This window comes from Crassostrea angulata, chromosome 6, assembly GCF_025612915.1.
Source record: "Crassostrea angulata isolate pt1a10 chromosome 6, ASM2561291v2, whole genome shotgun sequence".
Taxonomy (NCBI): Eukaryota; Metazoa; Mollusca; class Bivalvia; order Ostreida; family Ostreidae; genus Magallana; species Magallana angulata.
Window position 1 is genome coordinate 21,816,427 of NC_069116.1, and position 24,624 is coordinate 21,841,050.

General features: G+C 34.3%; 1 pseudogene; it reads right to left on the reverse strand.

Annotated features, from left to right (window-relative positions):
• The window catches only part of LOC128188892 (collagen alpha-5(VI) chain-like), a 40,703-nt pseudogene extending 16,285 nt beyond the window's left edge, over positions 1-24,418 (reverse strand).
• Positions 24,419-24,624: the final 206 nt, after the last annotated feature.

The window sequence follows — 24,624 nt, forward strand, 5'->3', positions numbered from 1 at the left end:
TTTCTACCTCAGTTGCCCATGTCCCTTCTTGTCTCATCAACGAAGCAGAAAGATGACTCTCAATAGACCCCTCTCCATTACGTAAAAATGTTTTGAATAACTCTTGATTTGTCATCATGTGTCCGCAAACAGCACTTCGAATGGAACTATGAAAATCTTCTGAGTTTGATACACTATAGGAAACTGCTCTGAAGAAACAATTACCATCTCCAATAATTTCTTTTTCTGTTGCAGGTGAAGTTAATTCTTTTTCTACAACTTGAGAGATATGTTCATTTTCAATGCACATTAAAGGAACATTCAGTTGTTCACACAGATTCCTTTTGACATCTTCATTTAGAGGCAAAAACATAAACCGTTCGATTTCATGAGATAAAATCATAAAATCATCATTCTTCAACATTTTATTGTTCCCTTTTGACTCTCTCTCTGCATCAACAGTCCTAACAAGTGATTCAAAATTACTATCTGTGTCTGTCATAACAGCAGTTTTGCAATACACCCCAGTTAAATTACAAATCACGTTCGACGAGTATCCCATTGAAATAGCTAAAGAATGAACATGCATATACACCTGTCCCAGATCAGCTAGAAGAATTCTTGTGCTTTTCCCATTTTCATTCACCATTCCATTAACAGACCTTGAGTGAGAATCAAACAGAAAAAAACCATGTTCAAATTTGCCAATTAAAAAAGAGTTTCCTCCATAACAAACAAAACAACCATCTGTCTCTCCAAGAGATATTTCTAATGCTTCATTCAGTGGCAAGGCATGAAAATCTGCATAATTCAATTCATCACTTGGCAAAATCACACTGGTCAGTGGCTCATCTGCTTTGAAAACATATGACATATCAAAACATTCAAAAAGTTGTGGTAATTCCTCTACCAACAAGTATGTATTATTTATAGATGAACTTCTTTGCAGAAATGTGTACAGTTCATTGCCTGTAATAAGTATCTGGTCCATGTCTTCTGATCTCCAATACACTGTGTTTTTCATTTTGTGATAAGAAATACTTGCCAGACAATTTGCAACACACTGAGTACCAGCATTTTCTCCAAACATTATGTCTCCCTGATGAAAAGTCCCTTGAATTACTTTTTTTGAGACAAAATTAAAGTTTTCATTACTTGGAAAATTAGCCTTAACTATCAAATTTTTTCCACAAGCAAATTCATTGTCATTGAGATTTCCTAGCATGTTATTCCTTTGTGATGCAATAACATTCCTTTGCCTCTTTCTCCCTCTTCCAGCATTTTTATTTACTTCAAGATCATTCTCATTTTCTATTTTGCCATTTATATCCTTCATTGTCCTTGTCTGTTGATTCTCATACAGATTCACATGTATGGCAGTTACACGTTTTTCATTCATATTCTCTGTAACCTCACTCTCTTCATTCTCATTAAGATTCTTTGATATCTCATTATGGCTGTCATACATATTCTCTGATATCTTAATGCACTGGTTTTCTATAATACTTTCTGATATCTCATCATATATATTCTTTGATATCTCATCATATATTTCCTCTGATATATCATTGTTCTGGTTCTCATATATAGTTTCTAGTATCTTGTGTTCGTTCAGAATACGTTTTGTTTTTCGTTCAGTATCCGTTTTGTTTCTCGTTAAGGTTTCCTCATCTTTTAGAATACTGCTGGTCTCTTCCTCCCTGGAGGTATCCAGCTGCGCCTGACCTGCTGGACCAGACACGTGCACGGTGTCCAGTCCAGGTGCCCTCGGTGGAGCACAAACCCACGCTGGGGAGTCAGGGGACGGTGCCTTGTCCTGTTCACGGACAAACAGACGACTTCCTCGAGGAGATGGCAACCTCGAGGCAGGTGAGTGCATTCTCTCGCGAAGAGAGGCCTGCACTCTGGCCAGGGGTTTTTTACTATTAGGAAACCCCATGGAAACCTGCCCCAGAAAATTACTGGGGGGAGCAGAGATTGCTCCATCCACTGGTTCAACAGAAACACTGGACTCTACAACCAGCTCATTGGGAGGAGTGTCTGGATACCGAGACTGCTGTCTCTTCTCCCTCATTCTCATTTTTTGTTTCTCCCTCTGCTTCCTGCCATCAAATGTTTTACGTTTCGGCATCTACAAAATGACAAGAAAAAAACCAAAACAGTGGTGATTAAATTCAAGATTCATTATTCTGAAGGAGTATATGTTCCCTTAAACCCTTAACTTGGACTGAAAGTAATTTTAAGACGACGTAATTTTCTTTCCAAATGTATTGTTACTAGGCTCAAGTTCAACAAGAGTCCCATGGGCTTAATTGGTCACCTGAGTAACAGCAGTGTGGCTTTTGTACATTGATGTGCATTATAATTACAGGGCTGATGAAATCCTTTTTGAAGCTTTATAGTGCAATGGATTTATCCCTTAAGTGTAGTTAGGTTTGGCATGCATCCTCAGCCATTTTAAGATACTAGTATGACCTGAACCGTCTGAACGGGATTCCGTACATTTCCAATAGATGTACAATTGATGTGCAAAATAAAAATCTTGTTGTATTTTTCTAATAAATTACAAAAAAATTCAAAGTACAAGAACTATGCTCATCTCTGATAAAAATAAGAACTTCTTAACTTGAGAACATTTGAGTTTTTATGAATAATTTAAATGTTTTCCTTTGAAAAATTGGAATCCCCCCATCATGGGGATCATGATTTGAACAAACTTGAATCTACACTACCTGAGATGCTTCGTCACAAGTAATAGTTTTTCTGGCCAATCAGTTTCTGAGAAGAAGGTTTTTAGAGATTTACTCTATATGTTCCTATGTAAAATTCAACCCTCCATTGTGGCCCCACTCAACACCTGGGGATCATGATTTGAACAAACATGAATCTACACTACCTAAGGATGCTTCCACACAAGTTTCAGCTTTCCTGGCTGATCAGTTTCAGAGAAGATTTTTAAAGATTTAATCTATATCTTCTTATGTAATAATCCCCCCCCCCCCAATTGTGGCCCCACCCTACCTTCGGGGATCATGATTTGAACAACTTGAATCTACACTACCTGAGGATGCTTTCACACAAGTTGCAGCTTTTCTGGTCAAATGGTTTTTGAGATTTTTGAAAAATACCAACAAATTTTCTATTATTTTTTAGTATCTTCCCTTGAAAGAGGGCGTGGCTCTTCATTTTAATAAACTTGAATCCCCTTACCTAAGGACGCTTTGTGCTAAATTTGATTAAAATTGGCCCAGTGCTTCTGGCGAAAAAGTCAAAAATGTAAAAGTTTACAGACAGACGGACGCTGGACAAAAAGTGATCAATAAAGCTCACTTGAGCTTTCAAAACCCAAGCACTATGAACATTCTGATATATGTACAATCGATCTGCAAAAAAAACTTCATATTTTAAACACAGGTAATCAAAGATTATGAAGCTCACCTCGACGAACGTGATTTATAAGTATGGCAACTCTCGCATCATATTATTATGTCTAGTTAGTGTACATCTCAAGATCAATTTAACATATTAAGTGTGTTTAAGTAGGACTTAAAGTTACTTGGACATAGACCTGTTCAAAAGACTTTTAACCTGTTTACTGATTAAGAAAATTTTGGTCATTGATAGCAAGTCTGGATGTTTTCATCCATACCGTCTTGTATAAAATCTAGTCAAACGTCTATCAAAAAATTATTTGAATGCGAGGATACAACTGATTAACAGCAAACCCCTAAATATAATAAAATTTACTTTTATCAATTTCATTTCCCATTTGAAACAAGATTACCTATGGTATGGTTGTTTGCAAACAAACCAACACCACATCCGTCGATCTGCCGTTTGTGTAATGCTCCACCAAATCAGGTGCAATATCATGTTTACTTATTGCAATAAAATGACAATTTTATCACTTACATTTAATTTGGAGACCGAGTCCAACAAAAATTAAATTTACATAAATTTAATTTTTATCGGGTACGGTCTCCAAATAAAATGTTAGGGAAAACCTAGTTAATATCATATTTGGTGAATTTTTATACCTTATCGTATTTTTACCACCATATCTTGATTAAGCAATGTTAAATGTTATATATTTGCAATGATTTGTCAAAAACCAGGAAGGCACCATTTGGTTTTAGTGTACAATTTAGTTGAATAAATGAAAAAAAAAAACCTTTTAATACTTTAAGAAACTTATTTCTTATGTGCATTTATATGGCAGTGCAGAAAAAAAATCTGGATAATTGCCAACTTGACAATTGCTAGAAGACTGGTTAGCTGAACACCTTAATAATAATCGGTCCAAATTACACCACCCTACACTATATTATCATAAGAGCCGTGCCCTAACACTACAACCTCTGATCCAAAGGCCATGAAATTCATTATTTTGAAAGAGGCACTCTTCCTCATGATAACTATGTACTTAGTTCATGGGCTTAATATCCAGGAGCAGAGAAGACTTTAAAAAAATTACTGTTTTTTCACTAGGTAATTAGTAGAACCCTGCCCTAACACAAGAACCCCTGACCCAGGGGCCATAAAATTCATTTTTTTTTTAGGAATCATTCTTCTTCATCATAACTATGTGCCATTACTAAGTTCAATGTCTAAATACCAGGAGCAGGAGAGGAGATTTTAAAAGAATTAATGTATTTTCACTATATAATCATTAGAGCCCAACCCTAGAGCAAGAACTCCTGACACGGGGGCTATGAATTTCACAATTTTGGTAGAGAGCTCAATGTTTATAACAATCATGCCAGCAGTTCGACTGCTTGAGATCCAGGCGTAAAGAAGAACATTTTTTAATGATTGCATAAATTTTGATGGTTTTAGTCCCACCCCTCAGGCCCAGGGGTGGGGTGGGGGGGTTTCAGGGGCCATGAATTTCACAAGTTTTACTACCCTTCAGCCATAGATACTATATGCCAAATTTGGTTGAAATTGGTTCAGTGGTTCCAGAGAAGAAGTTAGAAATGTTTTAAAAGTTTGGAACTGACGAACAACATGACAAACAAAAACAGATGGCAATAAGTCACTTGAGTGATTAAGGTGTCCTAAAAAAAAGAACAAAAATTCTAAACTTAGACCATGAGAATTCTACTCCAATTTTAAAAAACACATTTCATACATTATACAATAGAACATTTTCTTTTTCTAAAATTCTTTCCCGTTAACAAACAATGCTGTTTATTAATTAAACAAAATGAAATCCGTACTATTTAGAAATACATGTCCACTTAAAAAAATTTATAAATCACTAAAGTTTTCAAGTTTCATGATTAAATGACAAACAAAAACTCTTCAATTACAAATTCTTTCAGTATATGCCCTAAAATTCAAAGATTGTCTGAATCTAATGAAAATACACACTACCATCTTAAACACATGTTTGTACTTTGTATAAAGAACTAACTTATATATACACTTCTATCCTGTATTCAACAAGAGGCCAATGGGTCACATTGCTCACCTGAGTAACATTACCCATAAGTCTAATAAAAGCAGCTACATGTAACTCTAATCAAAGTAGCTTTATAAAGTCAATAAAATATTTAAGCCAGTGCTGTTTCAGTGGTAGTTGTGTCAAAAACTAAAAGTAAATGCTTTAATACATAACATTTATATTTTCTACTGTATTTGTCTGTGATATCATTTGGCCTAAAAAAAAAATAATTGTTTGTTTCCGCTTTCATGCTGAAAAAAATTTTTCAAATATTTTTTTTCCTTTAATATTGCATTATCCATACATGCAAGTTAGATACTGACACTGCTGAATGGTAAAAAATGAGAAATACTTTTAATATCTTTCCTGACTATTAAGCTGGTCTAAAGAAAACACAAAAATGATATAATATATCAGACAAATACTTCCTCTGCCAGTGATGAGAGTATTATTAATACATGTATCTACAACACAAGGAAATATACACCCATTTTGAAACAAAACATTTGAGTTACACTGATTTGAAAAGAGTAATTGCTACAAGCGTTTTTGTGACCAAAATTTTGAGTAATTTTCTTCCAAATTGGATAAAAATGCAAATAAACGATTTTCCATCAAAATTCTTTTACCCGTAATAAAAGTTTTGAGTCGGCGTAAAAAAGTTAGGGTCGGTCAGGAAAGTGATAACAAACAACTTTTTTATGCCTTACGAATCAATTTTGAAGCATAAAACATAATCATTTCATAAATGATGAGTGACACAAAATGGGCAGGTCTTATAGCATAATCAAGAAACATATGGCTGCATTGTAATACATAACAGGTGCTACATAAAGAAATAGTGACTTTAATTTATGTTGTTTTAAAGTGTAGAAATTGGAAACAATATAAATACATGTATAAGTAATAAAGACTCTTTATTTGAATATTATGAGGTGATGATTCCGGTCGAAGTGAGGTCAAATCTATCATACAGCCATTCAGGCTTTATTGGATTTGACCACGCCCCAACCAAAATTATCGCCTCATAATACTCGAAGAATGATTCCTTATTCGATAAATAATATTCCAAATGGTAGAATTGCAGTTCTTAATAATTAAAAATATTTTGAATAGGGATGTCAACAAGTAATCAAGTCCTTGACTATCACTAGTAGGTCATTAATCATTGACTAAAATTTACTTGTTATAAAGTGGGAAAAAATCAAAACATATTATTTTAACTCCTCACATGTTCTTTTTGCAGCATTCTTAATTCCTTACAGTCTGTTCCATTGGTGCTCCTTGAGAATTTTTTTTTTAAGTGGTTAATATATCGGATTTTTTCATTTTGTTGAAAATTCCTGAATTATTTATTATTAACAAATACATGTATAAAATGTTCTTGAAAAAAAACCAATGAATTAATTTAGGAAACATATGAAATCTAAATAGAACATCTAACTTATTACTTTCAATTGCTATGAGTATAACCAATTTAATTATCAATTAGCAATCAGACAAAGGCATTGCAGCCATTACGATATTGTGATTATAATTATAAGTGAAATGGAATCATCATATACTATACTCTGTCCCAAGTTTTTGCTTCCACCACCTGTCACTTAATATTTCAATAATCATATAGACCTCTGTGCTCATGCAAACAACATTATCCGCTATTCTAATATGAAAAATGTCCAGATTATCTGTTTTGAAGTGCCCCCTCAACAGCTTCAGCTTTCAATACACAACCCAAAATAGAACATCTTCGCTAGCCAAGGGTTTTCGGTCCACTTTGCTCCCCATAAACCCTTGGCAGATTTCGTTACGAAAACTTGGTGACAAGCTTCATTTTATGATTAGCTGCAGCTGCGAGTAGCTGATCCAATCGCAGTGCTTGAAAATATAAACTTTAAAAGAAAATATGTGTGATCTTTGGTAAAACATTCGGTGCTTTTAACCAGTTGAGACACAAGTTCTCGGGTACAGTGCCTCCCCAACGATGGTCGAACCAGATCACTTTAAAAACCATTATATGTTACTGGGATTGAACATAGTTCTATAAACTTGTCAAGGCTCGCATGCTAGCATGGGAAGTAAAAATGGCGAATATAGAATTAAAGATTCCTATCCCGCTAGTATATATACGTTTTTGCTTGTGGTTATTGCTTATAAAGGTTCAATGAGCTGCGTTTTATTTGATTTCTTTGGTACGCAATATTCAAGACAACAATACCTGATTTTATGGCATGAAAACTTTCATATAAATCGGCAACTTTTTCACTCCCGGTACAGGTCCTTACTAAACACTATGAATAAAACATCTCATGCTTTCCCTAGATTATAACCATAATTCATATAAAATAGCATCGTTAATCATGTTCTGATATTCGGTAATCAACATGTTTTCAAGTTGTATTAATGCCATGATGTGTATATAACCCGTTGTTTAATTCGATTAAAATATATCTGAAATTTAGGACCCAGATTCAGCATCCAAGTCTTTCAAGTCCATAAGTCCAGATGCATCATCCATGCAAGTTTGGTGAAGATAGGACAAGTAATAACTTAGATACAGGACCTGCAACAAAAACTTTAACCAGGTCCTGACGCCGACACCGAGGGTATAGCATAAGCTCCCCATGACTTCGTCTCGGTGAGCTTAAAATGATGGAAGCAATAATTTGGGATACTCTATATGAGAGCGAAGCTGTAAATGATCAGAAGGACATTAAGGGGGGAGTTGTCCAGCATTTGATTAACATGCATCACCAGCTTCCTTACCATTTTGAAGGAATATTGTATAAATTTTTTAGAAAAAAATATAGATAATTAACAAAAAAAACCCGTTCTCTACAGTTTCACAATTTATTGCAATTAAAATGCAGCTAAGTTCAACAACCTTCTGCAGCAGAAGTACATCGTACTTCTGCCGCTAGCAGCTCAAAAGGGTAGCCCCAAGATGTTTAGGCCCTTCATTGATAAGACGCTTAGGCCCCAAGATGTTTAGGCACCAGCCTACATTTTTCTAACTTAATTATAATTTTCATTTTATTTTTTAAATGAATAATGGTTTAGGCACCAGCATACATTTGTCTAAGTTAATTATAATTTACATTTTATTATTTAAAACTTCATTTACAAGGTGGTTTATAAGGTGGTTAATGTGTATTTTTACTGCATATATATATATACTGTAAACGTCTTTAATTTCATGTGTCTAAAATTTCACGATTTCCTGTATAAGTACCTTTCACAGTGTTTTTAATTTCACTGATAATCGATTTCTTATCCTAGAAAAGTAAATCCTGATTATAAATAATCTGATGAGTGATGAACCTGCATCATGTAATTTTGTTATTTTCTTTTGTAAAACGTAAAATCAAAGCCTTATTTAGGTAAAGTGCTATGAGAATAATAAAACATGTTTGTGTCGAATGTAATAAGCACTGGTGTAAAATGCGCATTTGATATTTTGGGCACGAAAATTATGGGGGAAACGTGTGTGAAATCTGTTAGAAAGAAGTACACCGTTATAACCAATCAATCCTAAAATGAGCTGTTCAAGATGGATGCCGATCGCAAACAACTTCATGGTTGTACAGGGGCTTTTGCCCTAGGGAGATGTCCGAGATAATAAGTGAAAATTAGTACCCGTGTTCACAATGGCTTCGATAGGGCCGCAGAGATAAAGATGAAACGAATATTCCGTTATAAAAATTGTTTAATTACGATATTAATTGTATTAAATTAATGTAATACTCATTCTTGCTATTTTTAACGAATTTTAAATATACTATGATTACGATAAACAAGTAGTTACTTAGGCCGGGCTTAAGCTTATTATCTGTAATGGCGGCCTACACGGAGATGGTGAATGCACAGCTGAATATATTCACGGTGGCTAAATGTTCACGGAAAATTGTCTGACCGTGAACATAGTGAAATTAAAAACACCGTAATGTTTCCCACGTCTACAGTATACTTAACATGATATGCTTAAAATGATTGCTTGTTTATTCAATGATTTTGTTTTTCATTGATAATAAAAGAATATAAATGATCTCGATGTGTTTTTGTTTTGCCTGCCAAAGAAATACCAGAGAATAATGTTACAGTCATTTCACGCATATCTTTTACAATTTAATGCTATGCTATGGTATGCGATTTTAATGATATGCTATGAGATTTGTATGGTATGCTATGAGATTTGTATGCTATGCCATAAGAAATTTAAATGAAGGGCTTAATGATATGGTATGCTATGCTATGCTATGCTATGGTATGCTATGAGATTTGAACAAAAACGCCTCCATACACAGAAGAGTTCCACACATTTCGAAGTAAAATAATAAGAAGATAAAGTGTACCACAAATCTATCATGTAAACATTTATTTTTTCAATAAAAACATTTAAAACCGAGTAAAAATAATATTGTATGCTATGCTATGGTATGATATGACAAATGCGATTCTAAGAGATTGTATGCTATGGTATGAAATTCCAATGCTATGATATGAGATTTCAATGTTATGCTATGAGATTTTAATGCTATGCTATGCTATGGTGTATGTTGTAAAAGATATGCTTGAACTGACTGTAATAATCTATTTATTAAAATATACATCTACATACCCAAATACAAGTTTTTGAATTGCGAACTGCGTTCAAGAACGCAGTTCACTAATCGATTGCGAAAAGGTCAAAATTTCAAAAAGTAGAGAAGACTTCTTCACCAAATTTTCATGATGGCAGTGGTATACCACCAGTAGATGCCCCTGAAAATTTCGAGCCCCAAATATGAATTCTAACTTTTGAATTGCGGACTGCGTTCTAGATAGAACGCGGTTCACTATTCAATTGCATATTAGCCCGATTCTTAAAAACTAGAGAGAGCTGCATCACCATATTTTCACAGTGGTAGTGAAATACCACTAGTAGATGCCCCTGAAAATTTCGGGCCCCAAATATGAATTCTAAATTTTGAATTGCGAACTGCGTTCTAGAACGTAGTTCACTATTCAATTGCGAACTGCGTTCTAAAAACCGATCGCCATTGTATGTTTACTACAAATCAAAGTAAATTGCATTTATTGGCTCAAAAGTGCTTAAAAGCCATGTTCTTTTAACTATCAGTTATTATTATAAACAACATGTGCCTAAACATCTTGGGGCCTTAACATCTTACCTGGGGCTAACCGTCTTGGGGCCTAAACATGTTGGGGCCTAAACGTCTGCAATTCCTCAAAAGCATTGAAACAGCTATTTTCGATGTGCAACACATATTCATGATACTTACAGTGATTTCTTGAGCTGGGAAAACGTTCTAAAAATTTCGTAATTCTTAGAACAGTTAGGTAAACAGTTGCGTAGATGAAAGTTTGCAGAACTCTGAACAGCGTAGGTTACTTCCACTATGTAAACAAGCTGACGTCATACATCATTTATAGTAAAGCGTACTAAAGATGATTCGGATTGCGCAAGTGAGGCGTGTAAAATGTCTATACACGGACAGATAAGATTTTGAATATCAAAATATCAACAAACTTACAATTTAAAAAAAATAAATATATTTAAAACAACAGATATATTACATATCATCATTTAAATTATGTTTAATATATATATATACTTTGAATATGTTGATTCATATTGGGTATATATGTATGTACTTATCAGAACCTCCAAATAGTGTCATTTTTAGAACTCTTATAATGTTGGTCTGGGATCCATATTTTCGCCATAATCTCAATGCGATTCTTATGGTTTGTTAAATATATTAAAAACTGAATATAGTTAGAAATTGTGCATGGTTTTGCAAATTTGCATTAAAATATATTTTAATAGATGTAATAAAAAAATAGATTAAAAATATTATTGTATTTTACGACTAAACCAAGTGCGCGTTTGCGCTATCTTAATTTATCCCCTCTCCTATCTTCTTTAAAATCCTTTTGTAAAAAGACGGCAAAATAAAAACATTAAGAAACTCGGCATATTGTAGATCGGTTGGGAGGGGTTATATATTTGTTTAGTACACATGCAGGCTTTCAAAAGCGGATTCTACACATATGCTTCGATTACCAGACGCATCCCCTCCATTTGTTTACCTTTGCCGGACTCATGCCTGCACTGGCAAGTGGGGGCTTCAAGGCAGACCCCGACTTGTTACTACCTCCCTTGTGAACTTTCCGCATTTGCAACATATATAACCCGGTGCACGTACATCCTATAATCATCGGGCAAATATAACGAAGAAACTGCAGGGGTTTTTTCAAGAATAAAAAAAAGAACTCATTTTTTTAATTTTCATAAGTATCTATTATCTACATCTGAAATTGTAATTACCGAAGATTCTGGAGGCTTCGCCTCCTGCACGATCCCCAACAAGGTGAGAATAAGACAGGTTGATCAAGCAAGGTGTGAATATCGTCTTAATGTGTTGAAGTCTGGCTTGTTATTTCATCAGAGTCCACGCAGTAATTAACAGAAATAAACACGCCTAACTGTATTAATCTTTTAAAACGCTAGTATATATAATTTTTTTTTTAGAAATAAAAATATACCGTTCAAATCGGTCTAAAACGTTGCATAATATTTCGACTTTTTGTTTTTACGCACTAATGCTAAATCAAAGGATAGTTGATATTCTTTTTATCTATATCAATATAACTGAGAAAAAAAACCCAGTTATATGAGTTGAATTATTTTCTTACAAAGTATCAGTGAACATGCATTTAAATTATTTGTGGTTTAAAAGGTAGAAGAACACGAAGCGTTGTGTATTAGAGAGAGAGAGAGAGAGAGAGAGAGAGAGAGAGAGAGAGAGAGAGAGAGAGAGAGAGAGAGAGAGAGAGATTTAGTGTTCAGGAATTCAATATAAACGCAACATTTGTCAATAAACGCATGTATACATGTATACATATCTAATTGTTTGAATAAATACAAAACAGCCCTTCTTTTAAAGCCATGTTAAATACTAAAAACGTTGGTGTATTGCTAAATGTTGTGTGTATACAATCATTGAGATGGTGGTATTTCTTTGATGCCGGCAAAGTGATACAGTGAACTCTAATGCGGTCGAATTGCAGGGGTGCTTCGACGGCATGTCTTTGATGCCGGCAACGCGACAAGCGTCCGAATTTAGCGAGCTGCTGACAGAAGAGAGCTTTATATTTGTACTGAAAAAAAAGCCGCTATTATTTTTATTTATGACAAAAAGAAAACGGAAAACATTCAAATCCATCATTATAAAGATAAAATCGTTAAACAAAACACAAATAAGCAAGAAAAAATAATCGGCACTCGGGGACTGAACCCGGGTCGCCTGGGCACAAGTCAACCACTCTAACGACTGAGCTACGCAGACTCTCGCTTCAGAATTTTGGAGCCCAAAATCTCGGGAATGCGTGGATCGATTTTAAAACAGATTTCATATTCAGAAGTTTTGAGACCGTCTCTATCGAATAGTAACATAAAAAAAATTCAAGTCCAAAAAATTGAAAAATTAAGGTTTTTCATATCCTTCCGTTGACGACCGGAAGTGACGGCGGACGTTCGGATATGCGAAGGGCACTGCGGCCGTTCACTCTCTACCATCTCTGAAAATTTGAAGGTTCTATCTTAAATACTTTTTGAGAAAAATCGTGAACAAGCAAAAACGTAAAATCTTTAATATTTCGGTACCGGAAGTGAGGACCAAAAAAAGCTCGTGTAATTTTCTTACAAATTTTGTCATGAATAAGATCTGAAAGTTTCATGAAAATCGGCTGAAGCATTTTTGAGAAAACGTGGGAGAAAAAAAAAAGAATAATAATAATAATAGAGGAAAAGAATCAAAGCAATAACAATAAGGTCTTCCGTTAGAAACGGAAGACCTTAATAATAATAGAGGAAAAGAATCAAAGCAATAACAATAAGGTCTTCCGTTGAAAACGGAAGACCTTAATAAGAAGAAACAGTACGAAAACTATAAGGTCTTCCGTTGGAAACGGAAGACCTTAATAATAATAACTAGACACGATCTCGTTGCGAGCAACGAGGAGGTCTTCCGTCTGATTTTAGAAATTGAGATTTATGTTCGATCTTGATTTTGCTATTTAACAACTATACATGATTTAAAACAGGAAAAGAGGAATAAACATTTTAAGTGCCTGATACTATTTTGTTTCAAGTTTAAAAGTTTTGTTCAACAAGTGTTTAGAAATTCGTCACCGTTCTTGAGATATCTGAGAAAAAATATTTTAGGGGCCGGACCTTATCTCCTTATTGGGGCCGCTGAACAAAAATTGTAAGGTTGCATGTTATTAGGTACATTATTTTGAGCATCTTTATTTTATACTGCATTTCAAAATATTTTTTCTTTTTGAGATATAGGTTATCACATTTTTGGACTTTTGACCCCTAAAAATCGTTAATTACGTAACACATGAGAAAAATCATTATAATGTTAGGCTACACAACTGTTAGGTAAACATATTTGCTTCTATAATCTATTACGAAATACCCCTCGGTAAAGAACTATAGGAAAAAGACTTTAGAGCCCTCTAGGTCCCTAATATTAGGGGCTAGCCCCTTTTTCATGGTATCAAATGAAAGGTCATTTGATTATAAAGACATTTTGTTCAACAAGTGTTCAGAAATCCGTTACCATTCTTGAGATATCTCAGAAAGAATATTTTAGGGGCCGGTCCCTTATCTCCTTATTGGGGCCGCTGAACCAATTTTTTTAGGCTGCATGTTGTTAAGGACATCATTATGAGCATCTTTTCTTTTATACTGCATTTCAAAATATTTTTCCGTTTTGAGATATAGGTGGTCAAAGTTTTGGACTTCTGACCCCTAAAAATCCCTAATTACGTAACATATGAGAAAATCGTTATACTGCTTGGCTTCATAACTGTAAGATAAACATATTTGCTTCTATAATTTATTACAAAATATCCCCCAGGAAAGAACTATAGTAAAAAGACTTTAGAGCCCTCTAGGTCCCTAATATTAGGGGCTAGCCCCTTTTTCTTGGTATCAAATGAAAAGTCATTCAATTATAAAGACATTTTGTTCAACAAGTGTTCAGAAATTCGTTACTATTCTTGAGATATCTGAGAAAGAATGTTTTAGGGGCCGGTCCCTTATCTCCTTATTGGGGCCGCTGAACCAAATTTTTTAGGTTGCATGGTGTTAAGGACATCATTTTGAGCATCTTTTCTTTTATACTGCATTTCAAAATATTTTTCCGTTTTGAGATATAGGTGGTCAAAGTTTTGGACTTCTGACCCCTAAAAATCCCTAATTACGTAACATATGAGAAAATCGTTTTACTGCCTGGCTTCATATCTGTAAGATAAACATATTTGCTTATATAATTTATTACAAAATATCCCTCGGTAAAGAGTTATGGGTAAAAGAGTTTAGAGCCCTTTAGGTCCCTAATAATAGGGGCCAGCCCCTTTTTGTTGATATCAGCAGAAAGGTCTTGTAAATATAAACCTTTTTTACATTACATGTTTTAACAAAATATTTTCCAGAAAAGAGATAAAGAGAGAAAAACACAAAAATTCACGACGCTTTTTTGATGTCAATTTTCGAGCCATAGCGAGCTTTGGCGCCAGTAGTGCTAAACATACAAATCAACAATCATGCAAAACTTCAATCTTTCCTTTACCTACCGTAAAAATTTGAGCTTAATATCTCTTATAGTTTAGGAGAACAACAGAAGACAAAATACCCATATAAAAATGAGAAAAATCTCAATATCTCAAAAACGGATGTGACGTCATCAATACAAAAAATTTCCAATCAAGTTCAGACCACTATCTATCACATCCTAAAATTTGATTGAGATCGGCCGAGCCGTTTCTGAGAAATCGCGTGCACAAAAAAAGGGGAAAAAATAATAATAACTAGACACGATCTCGTTGCGAGCAACGAGGAGGTCTTCCGTCCGATTTTTAGAAGAGGAAATGACCTTGCCTTTTATCTTACTCAACGAAACATATCAGGAAATGCAGATTTGATCTAAAAGAGGGATGGATGAAGGATTATACACCCCGCTGGATCCCTAATTTAAAGGACCATCCCCATATTTTATTTCATATTAAATAAGAGGTCTTTTGACCTAATAACAGGTCTAATGACCTGTGATTAAAAGATATCGAAGAAAAAAAATAGGGTCTGCCTTTGTGAACGGAAGACCCTAATAACAATAAGAATAGAAGGGTCTTCCGCTCATGTATAACAGTGCGAGGTCATTTGAAATATTGATGCTTGTTTGTGTCTTGAGGGGGGTGAAAAGACCCGAGCTTGATTTTCGTCGTAAATAAATCGAAAATAGAATTTTGAGGCGTGAATCTCGGATTCGGTTAACAACAATTAGGGCAAATCCTAAAACAATGACTGATGCATTTTACCCATGTATTTCAGTATTGAGAATTTTTTTTTTGTGACGTTTACTATTATGTTTGACTGTTTTATTTCAACAGGATTGATAAAATCTTTATAAATGTAGAAATAACGAAATCAGTAACACGTAAATTTATTCGGTAAAAATTTGATGACAGTAATTTCCACAGTTCTAACATTCATAAGTAGTTCACACGCTATCGTAGATACAGACAAAATGGAAAACAAGAAATATACATGCAACAGAAATATTACGCGGCTGCTTACATCCCTTGTACTCTGAAAATTTTAAGTCCCCGTACAGGCTATACTCGCCGTTTGATCTCAGGAATTTCTTCTTAATTGTTCAATCCGCTGCATATTTGGCAGACAATAAGAATGGGGTCCGAGATACATTTACACAAAATTTCATTAGGATTGAGTAAGGGGCTCGGGAGTTAGCATTTTTTTCCTCAGTACATGTCAAGCACGCCAATCGAAACTCAAATGCCCAAAAAATCATAACTCTCTTAAAAATGAACGATTAGGTCTGGTCATTAGAACAGTAATCTAGAATTGAACTAGGTTGAAAATAAAGGTTCAAAATGAAAGATCCAGTAAAATCAGGCCAGAAAAACTAAATGATTTTGTGAATAGGAAGGAGGGGGGGGGGGGGTCGGTGCGTGTACTGTGTAAATTTAATTTCCACGTATAGGCAATAAGCGTCGTTTAATCTAAGGAATTTCGTCTTAATTCTTCAATCAGCTGCATATTTAATAGACGATAAGAATGTGGTCCGCTGTTCATTTTCAAGAATTTTCATTAGGATTGAATGAAGGGCTTGGGAGTTAGAATTTTTTTTTACAGTACATGTCAAACACGACAATTGAAACTCAAATGCCAAAAGCTTCATAACTCTGTTATTAATACAAGTAAAATTAGGCCAGATTACAGAGCAGTGGATTGAAGGAACAGATGTGCAGTTAAATTTTTGGAACCATTTCGACAACACTGGACCTAGGACCAACAACATATTAGAAGGATGGCATTCCAAGATCAACAAACAGCTAAACGCCGCGCATCCGAACATCTACAGACTCATCAGCCTTCTTCAGTGCATCCAAGCCAACAACGAAGCTGCATCCAAGCCAACAACGAAGCGGATATCATCCAGACATCAGCAGGAGCCAAGCAGAGAGCACAAGAAGTCCGGTATCGACGCATTGACCAACGACTGACCCAGCTGAAGAACAGAATCATCGATGGAGATATACACATCATGGAGTACTTGGACGCGGCATCTCATCTTCTTCACCTTGGATGATCCGTCAGTGTGTATAAACTATCATTAACTGTGCATTTATATTTTCAGAAAACATATATTTAAATGTAAAAATAGATGTGCTTAATTTATTGTCCTATGATTTTTTTTTATCATGAGTATCAATTGCAATAAATGAGCGTGTATTTATTATGATGTAAATATTTAATAGTCTAATACTTTATGATAAAAAATGACATGTGTTGTAAGATGAAATAAATATATTAAATATCAGTGCAAATAATGTGTTCTTGTTTCTTGTCCATACCCCCGTTTTATAATACAGACTATAGCAATTAAGCAATTATCTCACCTGGACAAATTCCCGTTTCGCACACATTTTTTTGATACCAAATTTTCAAATGTGTGCAAAACGGGAACAAACCAGAAAAACTAAATGATTTTATGAATTGGGAGGGGGGGGGGGGGGGGTCGGTCGGTGACTTCTATATCAAACGTAAATTATTAAATTCTAAATATCACATATTACACATGTACAATTTCTAAATAAAATAAATATGTTAGAACAATGTATAAGCGTTGTTTGAAAGATGTAACTATAGATGATTTTTTTTTTTACATCTGTTTGTTCTTAGGCTCAAACACTCATAAACGGGTGGTCAATTTTAAACCTTGTCGCAGTCACCCGTTCGTTTGTATAGTTACGTGTATAAACTTCGGAGGTTTTTCTTAATCGCAGACAGGCAACAGATTTGTATTAGTATATAGATATGCACAAAAAAAGAAAGAAAAAAGTTCACCATCTGTAATAAAAATGACTTTTTAGCGTTGACTTCCAATCAGTAAGAAGACAATCATTAAACAATGAATTTCAAATTATTTGAATCCATAGACATTATCCCGTAACTTAAAATAAATACATGTATAATTTTTGTACGCAATGTACATTTAGCCTCTATCCAATTTACTGCATGTTACTTGTATTAGTTCTTATTCAAATGCTAAAACAGTTATACTTTAGAGAGAGAGAGAGAGAGAGAGAGAGAGAGAGAGAGAGAGAGAATTTCATAGTGGTTTATAGTGTTCAGGAAATCAATATATAAGCAACCTATGTCAATAAACGCATGTATTCATGCATGCGTTTATCTATATAATTATGTAAATAAATACTAATCAGTCCTCATTTTAAAGCCATGTAAAATAACGTTTGTGCATTGTTAAGTAAATGTTGTGTGCATACAGTCAAGGAGATGGCGGCATTTCTTTGATGCCGGCAAACGACCCAGTCAACTCTAATGCAGTCGTACTGCAAGGGAGCTTCGGCGGCATGTCTTTGATGCTGGCGATGCGACGAGCGTCTGAATTAAGCCAACTGCTGACAGAAACGAGCTCTATATTTGTACTAAAAAGCTGTTATCTTTATTTATTATAAAAATAAAACGGAAAACAATAAAAACCATCATTTTAAAGATAAAATCATTAAACAAAACAAAATTAGGGAAGAAATATAATCGGCACTTGGGGACGGAACCCGGGTCGCCTGGGCACAAGTCCACCACTCTAACGACTGAGCTACGCGGACCCTCGCTTCAGAACTTTTCAGCTCAAAATCTCGGGAATGCGTGGATCGATTTAAAAACAAATTTCATATTCTGAAGTGTTTTCAGTGTCTCTATCGAATAAAAACATAAAAAAAATTCAAGTTTAAAAAATTGAAAAATTAAGGTTTTTCATTTCCTTCCGGTGACGACCGGAAGTGACGGCGGACGTTCGGATATGCGAAGGGCACTGCGGCCGTTCACTCTCTACTATCTCTGAAAATTTGAAGGTTCTATCTTAAATACTTTTTGAGAAAAATCGTGAACAAACAAAAACGTAAAATCTTTAATATCTCGGTACCGGAAGTGACGACCAAAAGAAGCTCGTGTAATTTTCTTACAAATTTTGTCATGAATAAGATCTGAAAATTTCATGAAAATCGGCTGAAGCATTTTTGAGAAAACGTGGGAGAAAAAAAAAAGAATAATAACTAGACACGATCTCGTTGCGAGCAACGAGGAGGTCTTCCGTCCGCTTTTTAGAAGAGGAAATGGGCTTGTCTTTTATCTTCATCAACAAAACTTATCAGGAAATGCACATGTGATCTAAAAGAGCGATGGATGAAGGATTATACACCCCATTGGATCCCTAGTTTTAAGGACCAGCCACATTTTATTTCATATCAATAAGAGGTCTTTTGACCTTAGAACAGGTCTAATAACCTGTAATAAAAAGAAACCTTAGAAAAAAAGAGGGTCTTCCTTTGTAAACGGAAGACCCTAATAACAATAAGAATAGAAGGGTCGTCCGCTGAAGACGGAAGACCCTAATAATAAATGACTGTTTTTGTCTAAATCTTAATTGAAGAGTGTTTTTCAACTTGTACTATAATCCAGCAACCCTTTTATGTTGAATATTTTAGCTAGAAAATTAAATAAAAAGGAGAGAAGAAATAGAGAGAAAGAAGAAATCTTGGCTCCAGCGAGATTAGAACACACAGCCTTTGCAGGTGTCTCAAAACGGGTTTATTTCCAGGGGAGAATACTGTAGATTCCTTATTTTACGCGAGTACTTAATTCAGCGATTCAACGATTTTCCATCAAATCGCGAATGCCGAAATATTTTCATAGTTTCATGTAGTTTACATTTGTCCGAAAATTAAAAGCGAGATTTTAGAATTCGCGAGACGGGCTTCTCGCGATTTTACGCGGATATTAATACCTCGCGTTTAATTAGGAATTTACAGTAATTAATTCAAATTCCGATTTAAAAAATTAATACATATATTATACCCAGATAAAAATTTTCGCTAGGCTAATTTATACGGATATGCACATTCATTGTTTATCTAGCTATAATGAGAGAGAGAGAGAGAGAGAGAGAGAGAGAGAGAGAGAGAGAGAGAGAGAGAGAGAGAGAGAGAGATGAGTTTATCAAAAATCGATATGGTAAAGAAATTGTTAATTTTTTTTATCTGCTTCTTTGATACATCGATTATTTTTCTTTTTGTCTCAAGTTTATCTTTGCCGACTAACACTGTGTGATGATACCCCAGTGTTAAGTCTAAACACTCAGTGTTATAAGCAATCAGTTAATAACAGGAAATTTATGAATTATTGACCCCGCTGCTTAATCACTAATCCCGCTTTTGGGCGAACATGTACATGTAGACTTTTGTAAATAAATATAAACTTTATAAGACTGATTGTAAATGATTATAATCCCAATCCACCCTGCCGTAATGATTTTTATAAATCAAAAGTGAATAATCATACTCTTTGTTTTAACAGTGTATTTCAACGATCGGTGTTTACATCTGTTAATACATAGGCGCAAACACAGATACAAGAGTGGTCAGTTTTCACACCGTATCGCAGTCACCCGGTTGTCAGGGTGAGAGAGAGAGAGAGAGAGAGAGAGAGAGAGAGAGAGAGATTTCATAGTGTTTTATAGTGTTCAGGAAATCAAATTCATATAAGCAACATATGTCAATAAACGCATGTATACATGCATGCGTGTATCTATATAATTATGTGAATAAATACTAATTTTTAAAGCCATGTAGAATATCGTTGGTGCATTGCTAAATGTTGTGTGTATACAATCATGGAGATGACGGCATTTCTTTGATGCCGGCAAAGCGACTCAGTGAACTCTAATGCGGTCGTACTGCAGGGGCACTTTGGCGGCATGATTTGATGCCGGCGATGCGACGAGCGTCTGAATTAAGCAAACTGCTGACAGAAACGAGAACTATATTTGTACTAAAAAGCTGTTGTTATTTTTATTTATGATAAAAATAAAACGGAAAACAATAAAAACCACCATTTTAAAGATAAAATCGTTAAAGAAAAAAAAATTAGGAAAGAAAAATAATCGGCACTCGAGGACCGAACCCGGGTCGCCTGGGCACAAGTCCAACACTCTAACGACTGAGCTACGCGGACTCTCGCTTCAGAACTTTTGAGCTCAAAATCTCAGAAATGCTTTGATCGATTTTAAAACAAATTTCATATTCTAAAGTGTTTTAGACGTCTCTATCGAATAAAAACATTCATAAAATTCAAGTTTAAAAATTTGAAAAATTAAGGTTTTTCATTTCCTTCCGGTGACGACCGGAAGTGACGACAGACGTTCGGATATGCGAAGGGCACTGCGGCCGTTCACTCTCTACCTTCTCTGAAAATTTGACAGTCCTATCTTGAATACTTTTTTAGAAAAATTGTGAACAAGCAAAAACATAAAATCTTAAATAACTCGGTACCGGAAGTGACAACCAAAAAAATCTCGTGTAATTTTCTTACAAATTTTGTCATGAATAAGATCTGAAAGTTTCATCAAAATCGGCTGAAGCACTTTTGAGAAAACGTGGGAGAAAAAAAAAAGAATAATAATAATAATAGAGGAAAAGAATCAAAGCAATAACAATAAGGTCTTCCGTTGAAAACGGAAGACCTTAATAAGAATAGGGAAAAAGAAACCGAAGAATAACAAGAAGGTCTTCCGTTGGAAACGGAAGACCTTAATAATAGAATTGAAAAAGAAACCGAAGAATAATAGAAGGGTCTTCCGCTGAAGACGGAAGACCCTAATGATGATTCATAAACTTCTGTTGTTCATACTTTTTCATACAGGTAATTTAATTGTATTTTAATCTTTTTTATCATAAAGGATACACTCAGAATAATCATCATAGCAGGATTTTGCAGAAAAATGGATTAAATTCAAAAAAAAAAAATACAGCTTATTTTGCTTTACCAATTACAACAATATAAACTAGAAGTTGAGAAGTTCTCACCAAGACATTCATGCTTAAAATGGGCAGGACATGGGATTGTCAACACACAGTCCTGGCCGGGGGAGCATGGTGTTGAACATTTTTCCTCCCTCGTGTTCTCTTGATATATCTTTTACAAGAAATCACTTTGTATAAATGTATTATAACAAAGGGTTAATTGATAAAGATTACTGCAAAAGTACGAGTTTAAAAACTGAAAAAAAAAACCATGCTCATTTCAGATTTTCCAACACATTCCCGGTATATATTTTATGAAATGGTGGCAAATTGGATCCGTTAGATTGGGCATACGGTATTTCTTTTTATATACACTTTAGATTTGAATTACGCATTTTTGTAATTAACCAAAATGCAAATCAAAATATTTTGACATAAATAAAAAACGATACATATTTTCTTGATTAATTTTGTTTGTTTTATTCTTGATGTAAGATAATTGATGATTTAGTGCAAGATCAATCATCGTTGTTTCAAAATTGAAGTGAATCCAAATGTCTAAATTTTCTTTTACAAATAGTTTTATTGCATATTTATTCAGTCGTTGACAACAGCAAACAGCTCTGTCTCCCAAATATGGGCCGCTTTAGACATTTTCAAGGTAGGACTAACGTGTAATTTATAAAACAAAGAATAAAAAATAAGAGACTATATTTGACATAGCGAAAAATATTGCTAATTAAATAACCGTAAGAATTCAAACAAATACTATGAAATACTTTTTAATCGACTGATTTATCATGTTAGAAAATAAAGAACCTTCACCCAAAAGCGAATGAACGCACAAAACTGGACGAAGTGCAAAAATTCAGTCTCTATGATTGTAAATTATGATTTACACCTATGAAGGGATAGTAAATAAATATAATTAGGAGGCAGACAGGGTTAAATGTGATTAAGGCCCCCTCCCCCCACGTTTTCTCGCAGCAACTATTTTTTTAATTTACATATAAAAAATTGAATTATCAATTGGAAAAATCAAAATTCCCTTTTTTTTTCTTGTCAAGATTTTTTGAATGAGACTCCCCCCTCCCCCTTTTAAAATCGATGCTACGTGCCTGTCTGAACATGGTAGGGGCTTCGGACGAAGAAGTTGAATTCTTTAGAAATAAAGGTAACAACTGACAGAACTACATTGTAACCTAGCTTAATGGTGCAGTGCATATAGGAAATACCTGGATTTTGTTAATATCCCCCTTCTCAGAATATAATTTTTATCTGTGTTCAGAGAGGAGAGTTCGGAGACTGAGTAGTTTATCTTTAAAGTAATTACATAAATAAGGATCAATATAACAATAACCCACAAAACTATCCCAAACATACGCTACTGGTCAGAACGCATGCAGCATAATAAATGGGGTATTAGGGTGGGGCTAGCTAATATTCACAATTTTCATTATATTTTTGTTAGAAGAGTAGTTTGAGGTTTGAGGCTTGTTTTAGCCAGCATGACCCAAAATAAGCACAGTATATAAAATAATGCATGGTAGATATACCCTTATATTTACATTTTTAGTTTCTTTGTCTATGATAGCATACGAATCGAATTGTATTGTAGAGTCCAGTAAATTCAAATGACGTATGCGCAAGCGGGGCTCATGATTTAAAAAAAATGAAAATATCATATATGTCAACGTTCTAATATCTATTCGTACAGTTACTGAAAATTACATAAATAAGTAATAAGAAATCATTCTTTGAATATAATGACGTGATAATTTCGATCAGATCTTTCACTAATTAGGCCCTTCGGAATTGTTTGTATTTGATCACGCCCCGACCAAAATTATTACCTCACGATACTCAAAGAATGATTCTTTATTCATTAATAATTAAGAGACTGGTTTAGATTAATTATAAGGATTTGCATTATTCAGGATCAAAATTATAATGATAATTGCTTTTAAAACCTTCATAACTCTATAGAAACCATTATTTACGTCGCAAGACTTTCTATCCTACCTGACAATACTGTTTGTTTATTTCACACCATCCCTCGTAAAGGGTTGACATGCACCAGGCAGGGTTTCGAGCCGAACTTTTTATGTGGTTATAAGTTAAAAAAGATTTAGCCTTATTTTCAGATATTTCCGGAAGATCCAGTGAATGTTGATGTCCTCCATGACCTGTCACTGCAAAACAAGAGTTGAAAATTTCTCTATCTGCGTTATTTTTATGTGACGTAATTAAGATATTTCAAGTTACTTGAAAATCATTAAATAAAATTTCAAATGAAGTAATTCAATCATAAATTTCTTTAGATTTTAGAATAGTGCGTACCTGATAGAATAAAGCTTCCATATATAAAGAGCGCCAACATTTTTTTACTTGTCTCTTCGCAAAAATATAAACACCAGGAAGTTTTCGGCTTTTGGAAATTTTTAGGCTGAAAGAAAGTAATAGCTTACTCTCAGATAAGACAGCAATCGATTTTATACAGTTGATCATAAATATAAATCTAAACGAAGGATGGTTGTAAAATTACAACCACTTACGGCCTGAAGGGTTGAAAATACGTTTGCTGTCTCGCAACGTTTTTATATCATGAGATCGTCAGCAATTGACGGAGAATTGGACGAAGAGAAAATTTATAATATGTCTATCTTTGCCATTATTTGCACTTCCATTCTCGTAACAAATATTAAAGTTCATTTTATTTAAATGTGCGCCATAAGATAAATGATTTTAATTATAAATATCAATTAATTATAATGTGCATA